At 39.0% G+C, this 18,858-nt stretch overlaps 1 protein-coding gene and 2 long non-coding RNA genes across 4 annotated transcripts in view; 2 read left to right on the forward strand and 1 right to left on the reverse strand.

The window, feature by feature from the left end:
- Nucleotides 1-18,858, forward strand: part of LOC309703065 (uncharacterized protein) — a gene marked incomplete at its 3' end in the record, with an annotated part of 90,347 nt that overhangs the window by 13,840 nt on the left and 57,649 nt on the right. The window lies entirely within an intron of this gene.
- Nucleotides 6,650-9,275, forward strand: LOC309702812. The gene is made up of 3 exons (XR_014275739.1): nucleotides 6,650-6,745; nucleotides 7,020-7,052; nucleotides 8,987-9,275. It is a non-coding gene; the product is annotated as an uncharacterized lncRNA (long non-coding RNA).
- On the reverse strand, nucleotides 13,352-17,396 carry LOC309702816. 2 transcript variants are annotated; one of them, XR_014275747.1, is made up of 5 exons: nucleotides 17,082-17,396; nucleotides 16,540-16,617; nucleotides 15,650-15,686; nucleotides 14,928-15,023; nucleotides 13,360-14,156 (listed from the first exon to the last, which is right to left on the reverse strand). It is a non-coding gene; the product is annotated as an uncharacterized lncRNA (long non-coding RNA). The 2 variants fall into 2 exon arrangements; XR_014275746.1 differs by having other exon boundaries at nucleotides 13,352-14,156; nucleotides 14,928-16,617.

An 18,858-nucleotide genomic window follows, 5' to 3' on the forward strand; every position in this document is an offset into this window, starting at 1 on the left:
CCTTCTTGTAATCAATCCAGGCAGTGGACAGGATGGTCAGCCTAGCCTCACAGTCTCATCTGACTGCTCAGTCTAACGGTCGCGGTGGTGTTTTGCATCTCTGGTATTCTTGCCAATTCCTTTCTGTGCCCTGCTCATGTATTGAGCCATGTCCCTGTTCATGTTAGCTGCTCTGATGCCTGACAGGAGCTTCCATGTGGTACTGAAGCAGGTTATTAGTCGGTAGTTGGATGGGACCAGTCCCTTCTGGTGGTCCTTGGGGACCAGGACTGTGTATTGGAGTATTGCATATGTACAGTTACTGATCCACACAGAGCACTTAACGTGCGTATTCTTTCAGACAAACCACCTTTGTTGACGTTGTATTAATTGTTGCTATGGCAATGTGAGCAATGTCCATGTCTGGCTTCTTGGTTTGACTTTTACCAGAATGCCATTCTGGGTGGCCTGGAGCTAGAGAGACAGCCTCTCCACTCAGAGGACCTGTTTTACAGAGTACCCAGCCATTATGTATTGTGTCAATACTATTTCTCCACCCTAAATATGTCATATGAACGGGGACTTTACAAGACACACGTGGAAACAGAGCAGACTTGGCTGCTCCAGCAGGACCATGTAATTAAGCAGTTAGCCATACACAACCAGAGTGCTTTTGTACTCACCACTGAGTCTCTCACCAAGAATTATTTATGAATATGGACACATTCTTGCTCTCTGAAGTTTGGTTCTCAAGTGTTTTTCCTACTCTGCTGAGATATTACTTACAAAAGTAACTACTGGAGACACAGATGTCTGAGAGAGAAGGGCCTTGCCATAAAGTCCAGAAAGTGTCCAGACCACATGTGGAATGCACACACACCTTTGCAGCAGCTGGCCTGCCTGACATTTCATTTGTCTTTTGGATCACCTCCAATTATTGGCCACTTTTCCTAGGAAATTAGCTCTGTAACAGACAACCAACTGTGTTCTGTTGTACTGTGGCCCTGGGTCAAAATAAGTTATACCCTCAAGGCCCTGATAAGGCACAACAGGAGCCCAGCAGCCCTTGGATCATCATCTTGAGGAGGGCAGAAGGGGCACAGTTTAAAGGACTGGCTGGTATGGGAAGAGCCCAAGCCCCCTTTGTTTGTTTTGATCTCCTTTGTTGTATTTTGAAGATAATGTTAAGTTCTAGGATTATTATTTAGTTTGCCTTGAGTTGTCTAGTTATGTTTCACCTAGGTCTTCTGAGTTAGTTTCAAGTATTTCTTGTATGCATGTTTCATGTTGTCTAGCTTGTGTTGTTATGTCTACGTCTCTCAGTGTTTCCTGTTTTATTGTGAAGAGTCAGGTGTCTCCATGTTCTATGTGTTTTGTTTTACTTCCTCCGTGGTGTCATTATGTTTATTTGTATCAGCTGTTTCCTCATGTATTTCCACTTCCCCTGATCACCTCCCGTGTGTAATTAGTCTGTGTGTTTTCTATCAGTCTTTGTCGGGTCATCTGTGTTCCTTCCCTCCATCTAACATAAGGTTAAAGTATTTTCATGATTCTGTTCAGGTCATGTTTTTTTTTTCTCTTCATAGTTCGTCTCATGCACCTGTTCAGAATCATGTTCATGTTACTTCGGCACGGTCTACTTTACCCAGTTTAGGTCTTTAGTTTTACTTTTGCTTCTGTTCATTTTCACCTTGTTTTGTGTCCAAGTTTTTCAGCCTACATAAATGACCTGCTTTTGGTTAAAATTTCAGTTCATCTCTCTAGTGTCTGCTTTTGGGTACGTTTCACAAACACACTGGTGTACACCGCCGTGACACCCTTTTCTGTTTCTTATAAGTCGCTGCCATTGTAATTTCCATCATCAGTGGTCCATTGTAATCCTTAACTCAGGGAGAAAATTACAAAGAGCCAGATAGGTATTGTTGCACTGTGTGCTGACACTTGTCCTTGTGAACTGCTTCCTAGCCAACAATGCAGGCATCTGATATCACGACCCAATGACAAAGGACTGGTCCCAATGTGCTTCCCCTATTGAAATAGGCTGGTTGCTCCTACCAACAGAGAGATTCCTGTAACCTAGACATCACCAATAATCTGGTCTACAGGTTCTTCTGAAGGCAATGCACCAGTCCGAGGAGATGGTACTGAACAGCCCGCATGCTCTGGAGTGCGAGTGGGACAGAATGGACTGTAGCTGCAATTAGCTCCAGTAAACATAAGCATAACCTCCAGGTCAGGGCCAAACAAAAATGGGACAATGTAGGTTAGGCCTGTCACCGGTTTCAGGGAGAGTGTCCCTGTACTGGAATCCAGCCACATGCCTGAGACGTGTGTGGCTTAAATGGGCTAAAACCTGCTTTGTGTTTTGTTGGGACAACAGCCTTGATGCTATGAATGCTGCAGGCTAGAGCCTGTTTGCACCAAATGCCCCTCCACCTGCTTTTTTATAGAATAGAATTGCCTCTGAGGGAGATCCTCACCCTCTGAGACATAGTTAAAACATCAGTTTAACCTACATCCAACACATTCGAAATAAAAGAGGCCGATTTGACACTTACTTTCTTCAGGAGAGAGTTGGAGCACCAGACACACAGTGGAGATGAACCCACAGCAACACCGTGGGCCATCCAGGTGGTATGGACTGCCACCTGGTCCGTCCGTACCACACTCCCAACTATCTTAACCTTTTCCAGCTCCCTATTCAGAGTGGCTTCTTTCACTTGAGTTTGATAAAGGAATTTATGTATTAGGTCGGATCTCTGCTAACCACTCATGCAAGGTATGGGCCTAAGCAATGTACACAATTATCATAGATAAGCTCCACAGAACTCTTTTTTCCAAGGCCTAAACAGGTGTGGTCCACTCTTCTAGCAATATTCTGCCTGGCAGATTGCTTATGTACTGAGGGACTATGCACTCAAGGCATAAAGCACACCTCATGTGCTTAATGGCACAAAGGTTTGCCCAAGAAAGCTATGGGTGTAAGGCTGCTTTCTGCTGCACTCTCGCTTAGCCCACAACAATTCAGCTGCAGCCATCCTGGACTCAGATATACAGCGGCGAGACAGTCACTGTCAGATGTGAGACTCAGGGAGGTGAAGGAGCTCAGTGGCCGTATGAATGGAGAGCAGCCAAGTTAAGCAGACCTCCAGTATATAAAGAATACAGAATTGGCAGAGCTTCAGATTTTCACACTGGAGAATACAGATGTCGGGGCAGTAGGGGCTATTTCTTAACAGAGTGGAGTGAACCTGTTAATTTGAAAGTGTTAGACAGTAAGTGAAGTCATAATTCACACATATTGAAAATATAAACAGCAAATTATGAAGTTATTTATTGTGTATTTGGTAATAGTTGAAATAATAGTGTAAACTGTTGACTGTTAAATAATAATTTCGCTGCATACAAATACTGCATGGCATATATACATTTATACATAGTCAATCATCACTCTGAGAATGTAATGTCTCAACAGAACCCCGTCCTGTCCTCACTGTGTCTCCATCATGGCTGAGTCCTGGAGCCTCAGTAACTGTGAGGTTGAACATCCGTCTGCAGGATGGAGCTTCTACTGGTATAAAGCTGTTCCTGATCTATCAGAGAAATCCTCCAGTTATGAGCTGCTACCTGATGGCAGTGGGACTGCACAGGACTCCTACATCATTCATGGACAGACACACACAGCAGGATATGTGTGCAGAGCTGGAAGAGGAGACCCAGAGTATCACACTGATCACAGTCAACCAAAGTTTGTCTGGTCTGCAGATGAGAGTTTTTGTCTCTCATTATTGCTATCCATCTGTTTTTTGTAAATCCTGACATATAATTAGATTAATAGCCCATAGTGAAAATTCATTTGATCATAAATAACATAACTGACATACCCTAACTGTTCAGACCTGATGATGTTTCTTGAGGAAGCAATTTTCCATTTGTCTCATTTAACATACTAAAATAGGCTGAATTACTGTTTCCCTCCATTTATTGATATGAAAAAAAAACAAAAACCCAAGAAAAAAACAGGTTTCTATCAGTCAGTAAATTGTTTTAATTCATCCCAGGAGACAAAAAGATGCATTATAAACCACAAAGAAACAGACAACCATTTTTCCACTGTTATAATCACCCACCCACTTCAGGGTAATTAGAAGGCTGGAGTCCATTAAAGCTGTATAGGGAGAGAGGTGGTGCCAAGGAAACAACCAACCAAACAAATCATTCTCCTTCCTTCTAATTCAGTTGACAAAAGGAGGAGAAAACCACGAGAAAGAAGAAGATATGCAGAGGTAGTCATTGGTGGAAATTTGTGTGTTTGCAAAAAAAACAAAGAATTTGCAGCACTGTACTTACTGTAGATTACAAAAATGGACCTGAAGTAATATACTTAATGAAATATCTGAAACTATCTGAAATAACAACCCGAGGAATGCATTTTTTACTATGAATTTTGTTGTTACTCCTTTTATATGTTGATTTCAGATGTTCATTCAGCAGCGTCTCTCACAGTGAGTCCTGACAGAGTGCAACACTTCACCTCTGACTCTGTCTCACTGACCTGTGAGGGAAACTTCACTGAGTGGAGAGTGAGGAAGTTCTCTGAAAAAGGCTTCCTATCTCACTGTCATGACTGCCAGAAAATGAATGGATCCTCTTACAACATTCACAGCTTACACCAGGGTGTTACAGTGTATTGGTGTCAATCCGACTCTGGAGAGTTCAGTAACGGAGTCAAACTCACTGTGCAAGGTATTCATTAGTTTTTTTTTCTGACTTTACATTCTTCACAAATCCAATTGTGCTGTTTAACATTCCAGAGCCACCACTCTCCGCAACCTCCTATACCTTATATCATAATATTTACTCACCCATTATAAAACTTTGCCCTGAATAGTTTCATATTTGGAGGTAGGGTGTCAACCTCCTTGCCAGGTACAGAAAGCAAAAAGCAAAGAGAACACATGCATCATCTCCCTCTTCCTTAGTGGAGGCAGTAAGAAAAACAGCAAAAATCAGAGCCAGACAGGTGGGTTTCAAAAAGGGCAGAAAAACTGTAAAAAGGCTAAATCAGTTCATAAAAACAGAATGTTGTCGTGTGCTTTATATGAATTTGTTTATGTAATTACTAAAAGAAAAAAATGTAGTGTCTATACAGACAGTCAGAGCAAGATGTAGGAAACTACATTTTCTAGTGCTTATTGCTGTGTATTTTGTTTTATGCATTTAATAACAGGCCAGTGTATTAAAAAAGGCCACCTTTCAGTTATAAACTGTGTTAGATTGCTTAGCCAGACTGAAACTGTGCAGAATAGGAAGCTTTGTGCAGACTTACAGAGAACATTGCCTATTTTCATGCTGCTAAAAGAGAATAAGAGGAAACAGCTTGGGGTGAAAGAGCGTTGAGACTGTGAGGTGTAAACATTAGTGCCTTAGAGGGGGTTGAAGTTAACTGTCACTGTTGCATGATAATAATACTTTGCCTATGCAGACAGGGCGTGTTCAGCCCTTTAAAATAGTGAAGCCTGTGTGCTTCCTCTTGGAGAGCAACACAGAAGGTGGTATTGTGTACATCTCCACATGCATGTGCTTAATAAATAATTGTGGTTGACTGGACCTGCTCTGAGTATTGGTTGTTTGTTCTCAGCACATCATCAAAGAATCGGGACAGTGGTCTCCAACTTGCTTGTCACGTCCTCTGAGCCGGGTTGTGACAATAGCTCATAATTTATGCTCCACGTTTGTGCCATAGTTCACAGTTCATATTTGTCATATCACAGTTTGTAAATAAAACTCAGTAATTACATCTAACAGTGTCTCTGTCGTTGTTTGCATTTGAGTTAATTCTCCTGGTCTGCCCTTCTATGGCGTTATTTTTGTGCCTCTATTCTGAGGGCATGTAAATAATTTTTGTAAGTACAAATATTGCATTTTAAGGAGAAAATTATTCTGAGCAAAGAAAAGCTTAATTTGAGCGAACTGAATTCATTTTTGCGTACAAGAAATGTATGTCAGTGTTTGCTATTATCCATATACACACAATAACAGCCCCTGTCGCTCAGGTGTTGGCATTTGCTGTTGCTCAGGTCCCTGCTCGGTGTGCTGAGAGACCAACGTAGTATGTTTCATTTTGAACAGAATTACATCATTTTGATTGACAGCATTACTTTTCTACACAAGTATATTTGTCTTATTTCTAGTCAAAATATCTCATTATACTTCAAATAACACACAATAAGCTAAAGAGTAAAATTTCAGTAAGATATAATTGTTTTTAGACAGTGAATCATAAAACTAGAAAATTTTCACTTGTTCCATTGTCAGATTTTGCACTTATTTCAAGCAGAAATATCTTGTATTAAGTGAAAAAACCTGTCAATGGAATGAGTGGAAATTTTCTAGTTTCAAGCCTGTCTTAACCTGTCTTAAAACAGGTTCATATATCTTACTGAAATGTTACTCTTTAGCCGATTGTGTCGTATTTTAAGTGTAATAAGATATTTTGACTAGAAATAAGACAAATACACTTGGTGAGATTTTGAGCTTTTCCAGTATACAGCAGATGTTTAAGTTCAGTTTAAAGGGGAAGGAAGAATGGAGGCCACTGAGAAGAAGAAGTTACATTCTTATCTATACGAGGAAAACAGCGGCTCTTTCTTCTACTTATTTATTTTTGGAAACGAAAACACTTAAAGATTAGCTGTGGATCAGAGTGCAGCAGAGCTGGATGTGAGGATGAAGTACTCTTTGCTCTGTGTACCGGGGCTATTCTGTAAGTACAAAACTGATTTTCTCTGTTTATATGACACTGAATAAAGAAAACAGTTTTTCATTGTGTAACTTGAGAGTTTTTGAAGGGAGAACAAGTTTGTCTAAGAATTTGATTGGCGCTACATTGTGTTCAATTGTCTTATATCAGTTTAAAGTCTATAAGCACATAAATTAGAGAATGAGCACACAGTGTAATCTTCACCTTTTTATAAATGTTTTAGTTCATAATGGGATGATTTTCTGTCACTTTGATGATGTTTCAATCTTGATTTTAGTGCTCAGTTCATTCTTCTATGGAAATGCTGAAGGTAAGATGTGTTTTTTTTCTTTTGTTCCTCTTTTTTTTACATTAACAGTATAAATTATCAGGTAGTATATTTCTATAGATACCAAACAGGTCACTGTAAGAAATGTGGGGGGCTGGTTATCCATGGAGAGAAAGCCCCTGGCTCTCTGTGTCTTTCTGGTTTGATGAGGAAAGCCAGGAAGTGGGTGCGTTAGAATAAATTCGGGGTTACCAACAGGAAGTAGAAGGGAGAAGTGAACCAGCTGAGTGAGGCCAAGTGGTCAGGATAGATGAGAGTCTAAGAGAAAACAGAGATGGGGTCAGTAAGAACCGGAGTGAGTACAATTTAACTGAGTATTTGATGTGGCAGTTTGGGGATTTAGGTGCCCAGTATTTAAGGCTGGAGCTGCAGTGCTCCCAGCATACGTGAAGCTTCAGCTGTACTGGATCATAACAGAAAGTGAAAAGTGGAAGAGGGAATTACTGGAGGATGAGGTTGAGGGAGCTGATCTAACAATTTTATACGATACATTTGAAATTAAATTTAATAAATTTCAGTTTTAAAACTACCAGGTGAGAGCCAGAGTGTGATTTACTGATACAGATGTTTCTTTCTGTGCACTTATTTCATCATTTTTACAAACTGAATTAGTAATCCAGTACCACTGATGCCAAAAGTAGAACAGATATATTGCCTCACCTGTTTGATGTATTGGGGTACAGACTATCACAATGTACCTTTGTTGTATTAACTGAAAGACTCAAAGGTGTAAAAAAAAAAATAAATTAAAAAAAAAAAATATATATATATATATATAAACAAAACACACAAAAAAAACTACACATACAGACAATAATAGGAATAAATACTCTTGGAATCTGTGAATTGCAAGGATGAATACAATTCTCTGGCAAAGACTTAAACACTTCCAGGGATTTAAATAAAGCTGCAAGAGCAGAATATGCATCACAAGACCCAGAAATTCAGTTTCTCTTCATATCTTCATCTTTCTTCTGTGGATAGATGATCCAAATAGTCTTGACTACTTTTTCCCAGCAGTATTACTGACTGTCCACTATTGGACATCCTGTTTTGCCCACGAGGGTAGCAAGTCAGTCACATGACTGAAGACTATCAATACTGTATGATGAAATAAGTTTAAATTGAATGTGTTGTTTCAATAGAACAAGAACAGAATTAAACCCAAATTCAACAAAAATCTCTCAGGTTCGAATCAAAAATACACTTGGAAACTGAGGTCAAAAATGATTCAGATGTACAAATATCAGTGCAGTTATTGAAAAGATTTTCAAAGATCAAATGTGCAAATATCATATTATTATGAACAAGAGCAGCTTAAAAACAGAAGAAGAATCTAACACATTTCAAGGAAATATATTCAACCCTCTGAACATTGTAGTGTAATATGATGGCTCTGGGGACCTGCTGTCTATTTTTAGCCACAGCAATCTTAAAACTGCCTGCTCCCAAAAGAATTGCTTTGCATCCCGCGGGACTACAGTCCCAAAGCTGGCTCTAATGCTGAGCTCCTGGACAGTGTGACATGATATTTGGTGTCTGATGGATGTAAGCATAATATCCCAGAGGTGTTAAGCAGAGGATTCCAATGATTGGTGGGAAATCAATGGAATCAATTCCTTCACCCTCCAGGAACTGCCTGCATAGTCTCATCACAGGAGGTTGAGCATTGTCGTGAACCAGGTGGAACCCAGGACTCCAGCACAGGGTTCTACAATGGGTCCAAGCATTTCTTCGTAGTACCTTATGGGAGTCAGGGTGGTGTTGCCTGGCCTGTAGAGTTCTGTGTGTCCCTCCATGGATATGCCTCCCCAGACCATCACTGACACTGAAAAAGTGATGCAACATTATTTTCACAGCCTGTTTGATATAAAATGTGAATAATGATCTTGTTTTGTTGTATTTCTAACTTTCAGAACTTGGAGAGAAGGTCACTTTGACAGCAGACAGCACAAACATACCAACAGGGGACAGTGTGACACTGACCTGTGATGTGAAGGAGTCTGCTAAATTAAAATATGAATGGTTCAGACAAACTTCATCTGAAGAGAAGTCCATAATAACTCATGAATCAGGCAGAGTGATATCTGTCTCTAAAGGAGGAAATTACACCTGTAAAGCTGAAGGGAAAAATGTCACCATAACAGAAAGTGACTCAGTCACCATTCAGGAAACTGGTTAGTTTAAACATTTCATTTGGAATAAAACAACAAAGTCTTTAAGAAATCAGTTTGAAACTGTGTCTGTACAGGCACAGATAGAAGAATTCAGTTTTCTGTCTGCTTCTTGCTCAGTATGTTTTTACACATTTTTTATGTGTGTAGAAAAATGTATACACCTTTAGTTGTTACTGAAAAACATTAAATCATAATTCATGCAGTGTAATCAGTGAATTAACAATGTATAACAATATATTTATTGATCTGAACAGAAAAGTAAATAAAAATACAATGAAACAAAAATAACATATTCATTCTGGATCACTGTATGTTATTTTAACTTACCTACAATAATATAATAATATGTTTTATGGAAACCATTCATCTTTTAAATTTTTAATCAGCTTGCAGAGGAACAAACACAGCTTATCAAAATCTTAAAGTAGTTAACAGATGAGAATCTGCACACTGAATGAATCCTAAAATCAATATATGAGTTAATTTTAAAGATTGCTGCACAACAAGTCATTCACATAATTATGATAAAAAGCTGCTGCTGGAAACAGATATGTTTTTCTTTCCCAGTTCATAACAGCATTACAGTGAAACTGCAGCACAGCTGGTCTCAGATATTCACTGGTGAGACAATCACTCTCAGATGTGAGATTCAGGGAGGTGAAGGAAAGGTGTGGAAATATGAATGGACAGCACCCAACACAAACAGCCCTCCAACATCCAGTGAATACAGGATCAGCAGAGTTTCAGTGTCCCACAGTGGAGACTACAGATGTCGGGGTAGCAGTGACTATCTCTTAACAGGATGGAGTGATGCCTTCAGACTGACAGTTTCATGTGAGTTGGACCATGATTCATGCTGACATTTCATGTTTTCATGTTTACATCTGTCTTAACAGGAAAACTCCAACAATGATCCAGCTGTCTGCAGGCAGCTCAGGACAACAGTTTTTCTCACTGTGCAAACAGAAAGGAGAGACACCATGGAGGCTCTTAAAATATCAGCAAGTTTGATAAGAGAATGATAAATCAGTGAAATCTTCAGTTACAGGCTAATGTGCAATTAATCTTTGTGTTCATAGATACATTACTCCATGAATGTTTAAAATGTGATCAGTACTGAAATTTGCTCTTAATGATGATTTAATGATTTAATGGTTTTGTTTCTTCAACAGCAAGTAAACCCAGAGCCACACTGACAGCACACAGTTCAGTCATACCAGCAGGGGGCAGTGTGACACTGAGCTGCTCTGTGGAGGGCTCTGCTGGCTGGAAGTATAACTGGTTCAGACGTGATTCAGTCTCTTCTAAAGCTCAGCTCATGAGAGGAAATAATGCAAACAGAGTTATTAGTGTCTCACAAGGAGGTCTGTACCACTGCAGAGGAGGGAGAGGAGATCCAGTTTACTACACAGAGGACAGTGCTCCAGTTACAATTCAGAAACAAGGTCAGAGTTAAGTTTTGTTGTGAAGTAAAACACAAAATAATGATTAAATTGAAATTAGAATTTATAACTATGATTTTTTTTTAATTCATTTTTTTTGTTTGTTTCCTGTTGATTTTTCTTTAAATGTTTGTTTTTTTGGGAACAGTTTTGGCTGCTGTGAAACTGCAGCACAGCTGGTCTCAGATATTCACTGGTGAGACAATTACTCTCAGATGTGAGATTCAGGGAGGTGAAGGAAAGGTGTGGAAATATGAATGGACAGCACCCAACACAAACAGCCCTCCAACATCCAGTGAATACAGGATCAGCAGAGTTTCAGTGTCCCACAGTGGAGACTACAGATGTCGGGGTAGCAGTGACTATCTCTTAACAGGATGGAGTGATGCCTTCAGACTGACAGTTTCATGTGAGTTGGACCATGATTCATGCTGACATTTCATGTTTTCATGTTTACATCTGTCTACTACTCTTTGGTGTTTGTGGATCAAAAGGTTAATTACTATTTGAGGTATGATTTTTTTTATTATTAATTAATTTATGTTATTATTGTTATTTTCCCTGAAGTAAATGATAATCTAACGTACCCCCCCCCCCCCCTTGTAAACACAACAGCAAGTAAACCCAGAGCCACACTGACAGCACAAAGTTCAATCATACCAGCAGGGGGCAGTGTGACACTGAGCTGCTCTGTGGAGGGCTCTGCTGGCTGGAAGTTTGACTGGTTCAGACGTGATTCAGTCTCTTCTAAAGATCAGCTCATGAGAGGAAATGAAGCAAACAGAGTTATTAGTGTCTCACAAGGAGGTCTGTACCACTGCAGAGGAGGGAGAGGAGATCCAGCTTTCTACACAGAGGACAGCAGTGACGTCACAGTTAAAGAAATTTGTGAGTTTAAACATTTCATTTAGAGTAAACAATAAAGTCTAAAACTCTGAGAAAATTCGGAGAATTGCAGTCACCCTCTTCTTATTGTCGATTTTTAAAACAACATTTTTTTTAAATCCTTGCTACTTACAACCATTAAATCATGTTGTCATGCAGAGTAATCAGTGGGTTAATGATGTCTAAAGTTATTGATCTGAACAGAAAAGTTTATATAACACATTCATTTCAGATCACCACATCTGCTTTCTTTAAGGTTTTAAACTGAATATATTAAAAGGTTTGACTTTGACTATTTTTATAGAAGCCATTTGTCTTTGAAATTTTCAATCAGCTTTCAGAGGAACCAACACACAGAGTCAACTACAGTTTATTAAAATGTTAAAGTTCTCGGGTACTAGGGCTGCAACGATACTGATCTGATACCGATACTTTGTACAAAAACTTAATGTTTTATTGTACACTGGAAAAAAGGGATTGGCCATCTCTTGGATTTATGTAAGCATCTTGCGTGTATTCAACACAATTGCCTCATGCTTTAAAGTTAAGTGTAACTATATAGTGTAGAAACTACATGATATGCAGAGAAGGTATATTAAATTGTTCATATCATGTTCGAGTAAAGTAAGTCAATAATATAGCAATGTTAAATCTCACGACACCGCACGTGATTTCATCTCGCACACTTTGGATCATGGTTTGAGGAAGGCATCCATCTCAGTCAAGTCGAGCAGCCGCCTCTATTTTTGGTATACCGAAAGAAGGACTGTTGGGTTTCTTAAAGTACAAAACCCCGCTGGAACACAAGACCAATAACTGCACGACAAAACAGGGCAAGAAGGTGCTCTTTGTGTTTGTGGCTCGCGAGGCAAGTCAGCCAAAGTTGAGGAAAAGATTCCTTCATCTGAACTCAGCCCACTTCGACTGATTCCTTCACTACAGCCCTTTTTATTGTCAGCAAGCAATCATTCATGAATATGCAATTACAAATACATTCTTAAGCAGGCATATCTGAACAACATCAGTGTCTGTATTCTGTGTGTGTGTGTGTGTGTGTAGGTGCATGTGCGTGTTTCCAACCATACTATACATAGACATACAACCTTTCAATGAACTTAAACTGTGTGTATGAGGTATGCAGAAAAGCAGAACTAAGTGTCTCGCTAAATGATAAGAACGGGAACTTGCAATAGGTCATGTCTCCATGTCGCCCTCCATGCATGGTAAGGAGCAATATTTAACATGTTTAACAATGTTTTACATTTTTACATTTTTCATACATGTATTATGAAACACACGACTACATATTAGTTTGTTTGTTTTTATTAGACTTAGACTACCAGTGAAATACAATAAAATTCATATTCGAATGTTAGGAGGTGATCGTGGCTCAAGAGTTGGCAGTTCATCTTGTAATCAAAAGGTTGCCGGTTCGAGCCCCGGCACCGACAGTCTCGGTCGCCTACTGGTTGCCTACTGCCTACACTGTAAACCCGAACAAGTTGACTGAACTTAAAACTTTTGTGGAAACTGATTACCTCAAAAGATTTAAGTACAAAAACTCATATCTTCTAAGTATGGGGTACTCAAAATTAGTATTTATTGTTAACCTAAAAATTTAAAATTATATTTTATATTTTATTAATTGAGCTTTACTCAAAGACTGTATACTTTAATTTCAATATTTTTGTGTTTCTTGTAGTTTATTATTTTGATGCAACACAATGCAATTATATTACAACCTAAACTCAAATTATCTGATTATTAATTAAAAGATATTTATGTTTCAATGTTTGAGTGTAGACTACTAACAAAAAAAAAAGTACGGAAATTCAGTTACTTTACATTTTGTTTATTTAACATTTTTTCATGAAAATTTAAAAACATCACAAATGTTTTTATAAAACAACTAACATGGACATCGGCACCATAAAGTGAGCATTATAAATTCTGTGTAGAACATTTATCTTTTTATAAAATCACAAAGGACGACATCAGTCCTAATTGCATCTTTCTCAAAATACACAAAAATGCAAAACAAAAAGTCAAATACTAATCACTTTTTTTTAAAATAGAAATGAAAAACAATTTTTTAAAATGGGTACAAAGACGATCAGCTTCCAAATAACCAGATAAGGCAGTCAAGTATAGGAAAATTAGGTAAACTGATGGAGTTAAATCCACCCAAAGCCTGTAGTAAACTTAAAGTGCTTAAAGTGCTTCAAACAAAGTGCTCAGTAACAGAGTGCGTGTCCTAACAAACATTGCCTTATATTCCTTAAGAGCATGTAGGCAGGGGTTTCAGGGGTTTGCCGTCATCAAGCCCCATGAAGATATTTTGGACAAAGGCAAATGTGTGAACCAGCTTCCTGGGGTAGTCTAAATGCAGAGCATAGATCAAGCCAAACAATAAAGAAAATGCATCTGCAAATCTGGGAATATCACGCATCACCTAGCCGCCTTTCACCACAACAGCCATGCTTGAGGAAGTAAAATGGACTGGACTGGGAAGCGCCGTCGGTAACCACTGTGAGAAGGGCAACTGAAGTGTCAATGAGGGTCGACTCATCCAATGCGTCCGCCTGCAATAGACACAGTATCAATGGTAAATGGCCTGTATTTGTATAGGGCTTTACACATTCAGTCATCCAGACATTCACACCCATTCACACACTGGTGATGGCAAGCTACATTGTAGCCACAGCCACCCTGGGGCGCACTGACAGAGGCGAGGCTGCCGGACACTGGCACCAGCGGCCCCTCTGACCACCACCAGTAGGCAACGGGTGAAGTGTCTTGCCCAGGGACACAACGACCGAGACTGTCGGAGCCAGGGCTCAAACCGGCAACCTTCTGATTACAAGGCGAACTCCCAACTCTTGAGCCACGATCGCCCCAATTAAATAAGTAAGGTTGGTTTGAGAGAATGTGACAAGCATGACCTGTAATCTAGCAAAACATTCAGCAGTGTAGTGGGTTACTTTGTAACGAGTTAGGGTACTCTACTTTTTTTGAAAAATGTACATTAACGTGTTAGCTTCTTGCATTACATAATTTGTATTTTTGTTATTTTTCTAAAAAAAAAAGTAATTTTTTATTTCATGACTTTATCTCAAAAAGAAACTAAATCTTGACTTCAGCCTGGTTTTTGGGCCACCTGCAGCATAGCCATAGTGCTGTGATACGCCTGTGCCCTGCTCCTGACCTGTGTGTGTGTTTGTGTGAGGGTTTTCTAAAGAGAGGGTATTTTGTTTGTACAATTTGGTAGCTGCTAGGGTATTAAATTGTATTTAAAAAAATCCATAGCATTTTATCTTACTGGCAGAATTTAAGTAATGCAAAAATACACTTACATTACATGTCTAAAAGAATTCTGGGTCCTCCTCCCGCAGGTATACAGGAAGGGCACGAAGTACTGCAGTGCGTTTCACATTGATATCAGGCGCCTCCTAAAAAGGGAAAAGAAAAGTTCATTTAACGCAAAGTTTTCAGGTGTCATTCTTTGGGGAGAATACATGTTTATGAAACTGCATGACATCAGACTCTACTAAATTTTGGAGACTTTTCTTTTAAGATACAACCTTTCTGTCTCTTGTGACAGAGAGTCTGTTTCTTAATCATTTGACAAAAACCCTACACAGTATTTTAAAATAGTGTTCTCCAGATCAGAGCTGTAATCTATATAGAACATGGGGTTCAAAGCAAGGAAAAATTGTGTGTTTATCAGTGAAAGTTTTAATTTGTGTTAATTTTATCATTATCAATATATGAAATCTTCACCTTAAGGGACTTAATGAATGGTTTCTTCTAAAAATTAGAAATGATTGAGTCATTTCACATCATATGAAAATATTAATTTTTAATACAAATTTGGCCCTATAAAAATGGAAACTCAGTAACAAAGATAATGGAGATTCTCTAAACACGAGCGAATATCACAGTAAAATTGTTGATTGTGATTTACACATTGGATGTATCCTCAGTGATTTGGTACAATTATACAACATTTTATAAGAACTGAACAACTGATGAAACAACTTACTTATGTGACCACATATGAAGTGTTATAACTTACCACAAAAGGTGAACTGTGCCACTGACCCTTGGTAGATCTGCACATGATAAAAAAAAAATGCATTATAAATACTAACACAGCTATTAATAATTAGGGGTACATTTAAGATGTTAATGTCACAAAATAAAATAGACTGGTAGAAAGAAGTACAAGGAAATGGTAATGGGGGGAGCCATGAAAATAGATCTTTTCAACATGATTCAGTGTGACAAAGCCAGGGCATGATTTAAAAAAAAACAAAAAAACAGGTTGTCAAGGTCCTGGGTCAGTGACCCAGTGATTTGAGTTTCTTGTGCCTCTGAGTTTTTTGTATTATGTTCTTAGTTCTCTTTGTTGTCCCAGCGTATTCTTTAGTGTAGTGTCTTAGTTTGGTGTTCTTGTATTCTGTTTAGTTCTGAGTATTTGGTAGCTGCCCTCTGTGTTTCTTAGTTGCTCTGTCTCCCCTAGTCTAGTTTGCGTCTGTGCTAATTCCTGTTTTACTTTGAAGGTCTGTGTCTCATGTGAGTGTATCCTACTTTGCTCCCTTGTCTCGTCAGTTCTGATTTCTCCCAGCTGTGCTCTCCTTCTGTGTCTCATTCCCCTCGTTACTTCCCATTGTATTTAAACCCTGTGTTTCTCTGAGTCAGTGCTGTGTCGTCCCTCAAGCTGTGTGTTTCCTCGTGTGCCTCTCTGCAAGCTGTGAGTTTATATTTTCCCAGTTTAGTTTTGTATGCTCGTTTTCTGTGAGCAGCAATTAAAGCTGTGATTTTGAGTTCATCCCCTAAGTCTGAGTCCTGCATTTTGGGTCCAACTCCTGCCTGCCGCACAGCGATTCATGACACGGGTCTTTTAACCTAAAAATGTTTTAATGGCCATGAAGAAAGGTCTCTTCAATAGATCTTTCAACTCACCTGTGTTTACTGTCTCCACCTGAAATTAATTGCAGTCTGAATTTTTTTTCTTCTGTCTTTTTGTCTTTGGTCTTCAGCCTTGGAAGAAAAAATAAAAATATTGAAAACCTTATCAGCACACTAAATATACAACACCTTGCTATATTTCAATTGTTTTAGATAGAAGTTACCACTGCTAGCTAAGTCACTTTTGAACGATGCTAATGAGAAGGGGAAAAAAAAAACCCTGCCGAACAATGAGAGTGCTGTTGTAAAAACGCCAACTTTCTTGCGTTGGCAAGGGGTCGTTAAAATATCACTAAGACCCTTTCTTTATGTGTGATTCTTAGTAAAACTGTGTTTTAATCGGTTAAAACTGTAAAACTGACGACATAATCTATGTTTGAAAAAGAGCGCGAACAACGGCGAACAACAATTCACCACCTGGGTCTGTGCTTTTTAACACAACAGCGCATTCGAAAACAAGTTATTGGCTGCAACATATTAATATACTTGCTTTTTTACGGAAAAAATAAACATAACGAAGGTTCCGTTTTACTTACAAGTTTCTCCAAATGTGTTCTCCAGTCGCTCGAGAAGGGCAGCCATATTGAACAGAATTTTCTGTCAACGTCGTTCAGGTTAGAGAGAAGACGTCATGACATCATGACGTCCACATGCGGAGCTCGGAAAAAAACATTTACTCAAAAATCATAATTAAGAAAGCAGTATTTACTCTTAACTTCTAAGCCATGTACAATTATAACTGTTTGAATCGTTAACCGAACAGAAAAGTTTTAAGTTGTTTCAACTTTGTGAGGAATTTTAATTGTTATATCCACAAACTTTATAAGTCAGGTAGACTGTTGGGGTTTACAGTGTACTGGTGGTGGTCAGAGGGCCCGGTAGCGCCAGTGTCCGGCAGCCCTCGCCTCTGTCAGTGCGCCCCAGGGCAACTGTGGCTGCCATGTAGCTTGCCGTCACCAGTCTGTGACTGTGTGTGTGAATGACTGAATGATTCACACACACATTCAGGATGACTGAATGTAGTGTAAAGTGCTTTGGGGTCCATAGGGACTAAGTAAAGCGCTATACAAATACAGGCCATTTACCATATTTAATATTAAGTAGAATTTTGATTAAGTTCAGTTTACAATATTAAGTAAATGGAACAAAATTTTGGATTAACTGACCATCTATATTTCAGTTACATTGACCAAGCATGTCAGTGTTATTTACTAAATTTTTTCATGTTTGTGTAACAGCTTAAATTGTTTATTTCAACTTAATATGTTTAAACTTTAGTTATTCAATTTATCAAGTATATTAAACAGATTTGACTGGTTTCCAATCTACTCAGTATTTTTAAGTGTAAAAGTGTTGCCTCAAAAAATTTAAGTGAATGTGAGTTTTAGTTTTTAGAATGTAGTGCTCCGATTACCACTGGGACCACTGTTACCTTCACCCTCCACATCTTCCTGAGCTCTTCTCTGAGCCCTTAGGATTTCTCAAGCTTCTATGTTCCTTCTTCCTGATGTTGCTGTCATTTTGAACTGCTACATCTACCATTACAGCCGTCTTCTTCTGTTTGTCTACCACCACTATGTCCGGTTGTTTAGCCACCACCATTTTGTCCGTCTGTATCTGGAAGTCCGACAGGATCTTACCACAGTCATTCTCCACCACCCTAAGGGGCAACTCCCATCTTGACCTCGGGACTTCCAGGCTGTACTCGGCACATATGTTCCTGTACACTATGCCGGCCACTTGGTTATGGTGTTCCATGTATACCCTGCCTGCTAACATCTTGCACCCTGCTGTTATGTGCTGGATTGTCTCAGAGGCATCTTTACACAGCCTGCTGGATTGTCTCAGAGGCATATTTACACAGCCTGCACCTGGGGTCTTGCCTGGTGTGGTAGACCACAGCCTCTATGGATCTTATGCTTCTGTGCTGTCTTTCAGTCCAGCTTTGTCCAGACGCTGGTAGGACTTCTGGATGTCAGCCACTTCCTCTATCTGCCGGTGGTACATATCATGCAGGGGCCTGTCCTTCCATGATGGCCCCTCCTCTTCCTCGGGTTTCTGCTGCCCAATATTTTTTTTTAAATTTAATTTAAGTTTTTTTTTTGCCTGTCCCGTTCGGTACTTTAGCAATCAGAATTGTTGTCTGAAGGCCAGGAAAGATGCCCAATGGATTTATTTTTTCAAGTGGACAAAATATGCCAATGCAACATTGTTCCACTTGATTAATCTATATTGTCATTGTTTATTTATTTATTTTATTTTAAGTTATTACAATTTGGACAGACAATTATACGGAAAGGGAGAACGAGAAAG

The sequence above is a fragment of the Aulonocara stuartgranti genome (genome assembly GCF_965226115.1).
Source record: "Aulonocara stuartgranti genome assembly, chromosome: 3".
In the NCBI taxonomy this organism is placed as follows: Eukaryota; Metazoa; Chordata; class Actinopteri; order Cichliformes; family Cichlidae; genus Aulonocara; species Aulonocara stuartgranti.